We start from the raw sequence: 7,200 nt of genomic DNA on the forward strand, positions 1-7,200 counted from the left end.
TTTAAGATACTATTTTCAAAGAAGCCACCTGTGCCACTGACCATATTTCATAGTTTAAATTTTTTTTCAGCAAGGTCTCTTTGTGCTCCTCTTATGTGACTTCCTTATTCATATTAATTTACCAATGGGCACTGAATGTATATATTTGTATGACTACATTGTGCAGCTTGAATAGTAAGCTTTTGTTTAATAAAATTTTTCACAGATTTTTTAATCCCTCTAGTGGGTGACATTCTTTTCCTAGTAAGCACATTCCCTCCCTATGATTCACTCTCTAGGGGCCGTGATTACAACCTTTTAAAAAGGTGCTGAAGTTTGCTTTATGGCCTAGCATGCATTCTGCAGTTTGGGGAACTAAGTCAATTTAGTCAGTTTCTGGTTCTCTTTCAATTTTTCCATTTTTTTTACTTAACACTTTTCAGAATTTTCTATCATTTTCTAAAAGTTTTCATCAAATCTCCCACCACATTTTTTTACTTGCCTATATCTTCTTATAAATATGATTTTTGTGCATTATATGTTATTATATTATGTGCCTTCATATTTATAAATTTTTCACCATCTTGAGTAACTAAACATTTTATCCTTATAAGATGATTCAATATATTACTAGTATTGGTTTTGGCTTTAAAGATTACCTTGCCTGGTATTAGTATAGCTGTACCAGCTTTTATTTGGTTACAGTTGGCATGACATCTTTGGCCAACTTTCTCTTTCAGACTTGCTGAATAATTTGGTTTATATCAACAACATGGAGGCTTCCACATCCCCTCCATTTATATCTGACCTGACCATATTTTTCTATTACATGCCAGCTTTAGTAAATTTATATTTAAAGAAATTTCTGATATATTTTTGTTTAAACCCATCATCTTATAATAACTTCTATTTTCTCCACTCTGTTCCTTTTCCCTCTTATTCTTACTTTAATTAATTTTTAAAAAATAGTTGGTCTTCTTTGTCATTGTTTGCTTAGTTTTTAAACATTAGCTTACTGTATTTTTTTTTAGTGATTAACACAGAGATTTTGACATATAGCCTTGATTTACCACAATCCCAAATTACCTTGTATTTCTGTTTACTTCTTGGACAATATAAGGTCCTTAGGACATGTTACTCTTGACTCATTCTATGACTATCATAGACATTTGACAAATATGTATTACCAAAGTGCCACAAACTGAGTAGTCTAAACATCAGTAATTTATCATTTCAGAGTCTGAGATCAAGGTATTGGCAAGGTTTGCTCCTTCTGAGAGGCTGTGAGGGAGGATATGTTCTATGCCTTTCTCCTATGCCTCCCTCCTAGCTTCTGGTGATTTGCTGGCCATGTGTCCTGTTTCTTGGCTTCTGCTATATCAGTTCAATCTTTGCCTTAATCTTCACCTGGCATTCCATTTATAAGGACACCATTCATACTGGATTAGGGGCCCACCCTAATTCAGGATAACCTCATCTTAACTAATTTGCATCTGTAATAAATCTAATCCTAAATACAGTTACATTTTGAGGCACTAGCGTTTAGGAGTTTAATGCAAGGATTTGGGAGGAACACAATTCAACTAGATGTGTGTCTGTATGTATGCGAAAATAATGATTATATCATTATAAATATTACTTTATTGTTCTATAAAATTTTATGTTACACATTTAAATTGATGTCAAGATTTACTTACATATTTAAAAGTGTCCTAGCTTTAAAAATTTTTTTAATGTTTGTTTATTTTTGAGAGAGAGAGAGAGAGAGAGAGAGAGTGAGTGAGAGAGACTGAGTGCCAGCAGCAGAGGGGCAGAGAGAGAGTGAAACACAGAATTCAAAGCAGGCTCCAGGCTTTGATCTGTCAGCACTGAGCCCAGTGCAGGGCTCAAACTCATGAACCAGGAGATCATGATCTGAGCCAAAGTTGGACGCTTAACCGACTCTGCCACCCAGGTGCCCCAAATTGTCCTAGCTTTTAAACACTTCCTGTATCTCTGATCCTCCAGTTTATATTATCTTTCTTGTGCATGGCAAATACACACTAGAATTTTTGTTGTTGCTGGTGTGCTGGTAACAATTCTCTCATTTTCTTGTGTCTGAAAATGATTATTTTAATTTCATTCTTAATATGGTTACTTAATATTGATAGTTTTTTAAATTAGTTATTTGAATTCTATTGTTTCAGTTGAGAAGCAAATTTATTGGTCTAATCGATACCCTTTAAATGTAAACTTTCTTTTTCCTATAGTTGTTGTTGAGATGTTCTCTTTGTCTTTTTTCTATGATATTCTATAATGCTGATTACATATTGTTCCATCTTTCAATTTAGAGAGTTTTTAATTTGTCGCTTGATATATTTTATCAGATTTAGAAATTTCTTATTCATCATCATTTCCAATATTACTTGTGCCTCATTTTTTCCTTACTTCTTCCTCTAGGGTTCCAACCAAATTTACGTGAGGATTTCTCCTTCTATCTTCTTTACTTCCTGTTCACACCTCTGTATTTCCTGTCTTGTTATTTTTCTGTGTTTCACATTGGCTATTTTACTCAGGCTTTTACTAATAGTCTCCTTATTTCTGTCTGTTATGTTGTTACATTCCTGAACTTGTTAATATTACGTATTGACTTTTTCAGTTCCATAATTTCTAATTTATTATTTTTATAGTTTTCATTTCTCTACTGAAATTCTAAATCTTAGACTTTTATCTCATTGAATAGAGTAAGCAAAATTATTATTTTTATCATACTTTTTATTTGAGATAATTGTAGATTTACATAAAATTGTAAGAATAATACAGACACAGCCCACATACTCTTTACCTAATATTTCAGTGGGAAATATATTGCAGAACTACAGTATAATATCACAGGCAGGACTTCAGCATTGATGCAGTCAAGAAATAAAACAAATCTTTTATAACTAGAATTTTTCATGTTGCCTCTTTATGACTATATCCATTTCCTGCCACATCTGTACTTTTGTCCTTATCCCCTGAGAACCAATAATTTTTTCTCCATCTGTATGATTTTATCATTGTGATTATGTTACATAAAAGGAATTGTAAAGCATGTAACATTTGGGGATTAAGTCTTTTTCACATGATACTCTGGAGTTTGAGCCCCATGTTGGGCTCTGCACTGACAGTGTGGAGCCTACCCGGGATTCTTTCTCTCTCTCTCTTTCTCTCTGCTCGCCCCCTGCCCCTCAAAATAAATAAATAAACTTAAAAAAAAAAAATAAATGCCATTTGGGTTGTTTCCCGGTTTGGGCTATTACAAATAAAGCTGCAATGAACAACATCCATTTCCAGGCTTTAGTATAAACATAAATTTGTATTTCTCTAGGACAAATACCCAGGAGTGCAGTTGCTGGTTCATATGGTAATTGCTTGTTTAGGTTTTTAAGAAATTGCCAATCTGTTTTACAAAGTGACTGTATTATTTTATATTCCCTCCAGCAATGTATGAGTAATCCGGTTTCTCCTTACCAACCTTTGATGTTGTCACTACTTTTGATTATAGAAATTCCAGCACATGTGTATTTATAACTCATTATGATTTAATTTGCATTTCCCTAATGACTTAAGATATTGAGTGGGTTTTTATATGCTTATTTTCTAGCTGTCCTGGTCAGTGAAATGCCTACTCATGTCTCCTATCTGTTTTCTTATAGGATTGAAAGTTCTTTATGTAGTTTAGGTATGTTAACTTTAAACTGAGTAAACAGCAATTGTATTTATGTGAAAAGCTGAGTGTATCCAAGAATAGTAGAGGAATTGCAAGTATGGACAAGCAAGTGATGATGAACCACAGGCAAGTCCAAAGAGACAAACAGAAGGTCAGCTTTTATTAGATTTTGAAGGAAACTGGGTAGGGCTGTTTTGAACGAAAGTTTATTGAAGAACAAGTTTGAGGTAGTTGTGGTTTTTCATTGGCTGCAAATGGTGGTTAGGGCATTGCTGCTGGGCAGAGTGGGACCTTCCTTCCATTTCTTAAAGGCAGAAAATAAAATTCCTATCTGAATAGTATCTTCCCTTGTTGAAATAATTTTTATCCTTTTTCTTCCTGCTGGTTAAGTAACCTACAAGGAGTGGTAGGTGTGTGAGAACCTCCTGCAGGCCTTCCTAATTCCATTTTAAATGAGGTTTCCTTTACTTTCACGGGTACTACTTTGTCAGATATATGGCTTAAAAATGTTTTTTTCCTAGTCCTTTATCTTGTCTTTTTATTCTCGTAAGTGAACATTTCAGAGAGCAAAGGTTTTTCATTTTAAGTCTGATGTATATATATATATATGATATATATATATATCATATAGATATCATATAGATATCATATCTATGATATCTATATGATATATGATATAGATATCATATATATGATATAGATATGATATCTATATGATATCTATATGATATATATGATATCTATATCATATATATGATATATATATATATATATTTTTTTTTTTCTTCTATGGATCATGTTTTGGAGTTGAATTTAAGTATGCTTATCTTACCCTGCTTAGGTACTGAACATTTTCCTCCTATTTTTCCCCTAACAGTTTTATAGCAATTTTTTTTATGTGTAGTATATAATTTATAGTATTGTGTGTTGGAGGCCTCTAGGTGGTTCAGTCAGTTAAGTGTCTGACTCTTGATTTTGGCTGCGGTCACCATCCCAGGATGGTGGGAGCAAGCCCGGTGACTGTCTCCGCGCTGAGCATGAAGCCTGCTTAAGGTTCTCTCTCCCTCTGACCCTCTCCCTTGCTTGTGCTCTCTCAAATAAAAAGTAAAATAAAATAAAATAAAGTAAAAAAATAAAATAAAATAAAAAATAAAATAAAATAAAATAAAATAAATATAGTATTCTACTTTGTATAGTATTGTGTTATGTGCTAATTTTTGTATAAAGTGTGACATTTAGGTCAAGGTTTTTGAGAGAGGGGCAGGAGCCTATGGGAGTCTTACTACTCTAACACAACTTGTTGCTGTCCATCCTTCCACCATTGAATTGATTTTGCTCCTTTTTAAGTTCATTTGGAGATTTGCGCAGGTTTATTTCTGGATTCTCTTATCTGTTCTATTGATTGAGGTGTTTATTTTGCTAATGGTAACTGATAACTGTGGTTATGTAGTAAAACTTAATTCCAGTTACAATGATCCATCCACTTTCTTCCTCTTTTTATAAATTATTTTAGTTACTGTACATTCTTTGCTTTTCCACATGAATCTTGGATTAATCATGCCCATCTCCATAATGAGTCTATCAGGGATTTTGATAGAAATTTTTTTAGCAATTTAGATAGAATTAAATTTTTACTTTGTTGAGTCTTCCAACCTATGAACACTGCATGTTTCATTTATTTATTTATTTATTTTTCAGTTTATTTATTTTGAGAGAAAGAGTACGTATGCACACTGGGTCAGGAGAAGGGCAGAGAGAGAGAGAGAGAGAGAGAGAGAGGCAGAAACAGAGAATCCCAAGCAGGCTCCTTACTATCAGACAGCTCAGAGTCCCATGCAGGGCTCAAACCCTCAAACCATGAAACTGACCTAGGCAGAAATCGAGAGTTGATGTTAACTGACTGAACCATCCAGGCACCCCACGTGTTTTATTTAGACAGGGTATGATTTACTTAAAATTTTTATTTCTTTAATTGGGATTTTGCAATTTTAAGCATGCATGTTTTGTTATATTTACATCTTAGCATTTTGTTTTTAGAGCAATTATAAATGATTTTGCAACATTTTAATTTCGATGATCACATGTTCACTACTCATATGTAGAAATACAATAGATTTTTTGTAGGTGTTTATTTTGCATCCTGTGACCATGTTACACGCACTTGGTTCTAGAAGCTGTGATTGTTTTTTGTTCTTTCTTTATTAGATTCCTTGCGATTTTCTCCATATAAATTCATGTTTTCCATAAATGAGAAACTTTTTTTTCCTTTCTAATCTGATTATCTGTTATTTCTTTAGTTCGTTCATTCATTTTTGCCTTAGTCCATTAGCTAGAACTTGCAATCCTATGCTGAAAAAAAGCACTGAGATAAGAAATTCTTGTTGTGCCCAATCTCAAGGGAGAAAACATTTTTAAGTATCCCTTGATGCTGAGTTTTAGTATGTGCTCTTTATCAAAATCAGATTTCCTCCCCTCCAAGTTTAGTGGGAGTTTGTATCATAAATGGGTGTTGAATTTTGTCCAATGATTTTTCTGAAGAAAAGTACACGATTAGGTAATTTTTCTTCTTTAGCCTGTTAATATGACAGATTATACTGATTGATTTTTGAATAATTAAATAGCCTACTATCCCTAGAATAAACTCCATTTGGTCATGGTATATAATTATTTTTATATATTGCTGACTTTTATTTGCTAGTATTTTGTAAATAATTTTACATCTATATTCATGAGGAATATTGGTCTATAGTTTCCTTTTTGTGTAAACTCTTATTTTGGTATCAGAGTAATGATGGCCTCAAAAAATTGGGTTGAAAAGTTTCCCTCCTTTTCTACATTCTGGAAGACATTGTCTAGATTCAGCATTTATTCTTTGTAAGTTTGACATAATTCTTAAAGAGAATGGGCCTGGAACTTTCTTTTGGGATTTTTTAAATAAATGAATGAATTCAATTTCTTTAATGGTTATATGGCCATTAAAATTGTTATTTCATCTTAGGTGAGTTGTGGCAGAATATGATTTTCAAGGTACTGGTCCATTTTATCAAAAGCTTAACTTTATGTGTATAAAGTTGTTCCTAGGAGACCCCTATTATCTTTTTGATGTCTACAGGGTCTTTAATGATATCCCCTATTTCATTCCTGATACTGGTAATTTGTGTCTTATCTTCTTTTCTTTGTCAGTCTTTGAGGTTTGTCAATTTTATTGATCTTTTCAAGAAAACCAGCTTTTGGTTTCATTGATTCTCTTTGTTGTTTTTTGCTAGTCTGTTTCATTGATTTCTCCACTTTATTATTACCATCTTACTGCTTGCTTTGGGCTTATTTTGCTCTATAATTATCTTAAATATTCCCTTTGTGTATATTTAGTTCTATCTTGGTGTTCCAGTACTCATTTCAACTTTAAACAAAAAAGAAGAGAAGAAAATTAGATTGTATTTTCCACATGTTTGCTTGTTTGCTTGCTTGCTTTCTCTCTTTTCTTTTTCTTTTCTTTTCTTTTCTTTTCTTTTCTTTTCTTTTCTTTTCTT

The sequence above is a fragment of the Panthera uncia genome (assembly GCF_023721935.1).
Source record: "Panthera uncia isolate 11264 chromosome B3 unlocalized genomic scaffold, Puncia_PCG_1.0 HiC_scaffold_1, whole genome shotgun sequence".
NCBI lineage: Eukaryota > Metazoa > Chordata > Mammalia > Carnivora > Felidae > Panthera > Panthera uncia.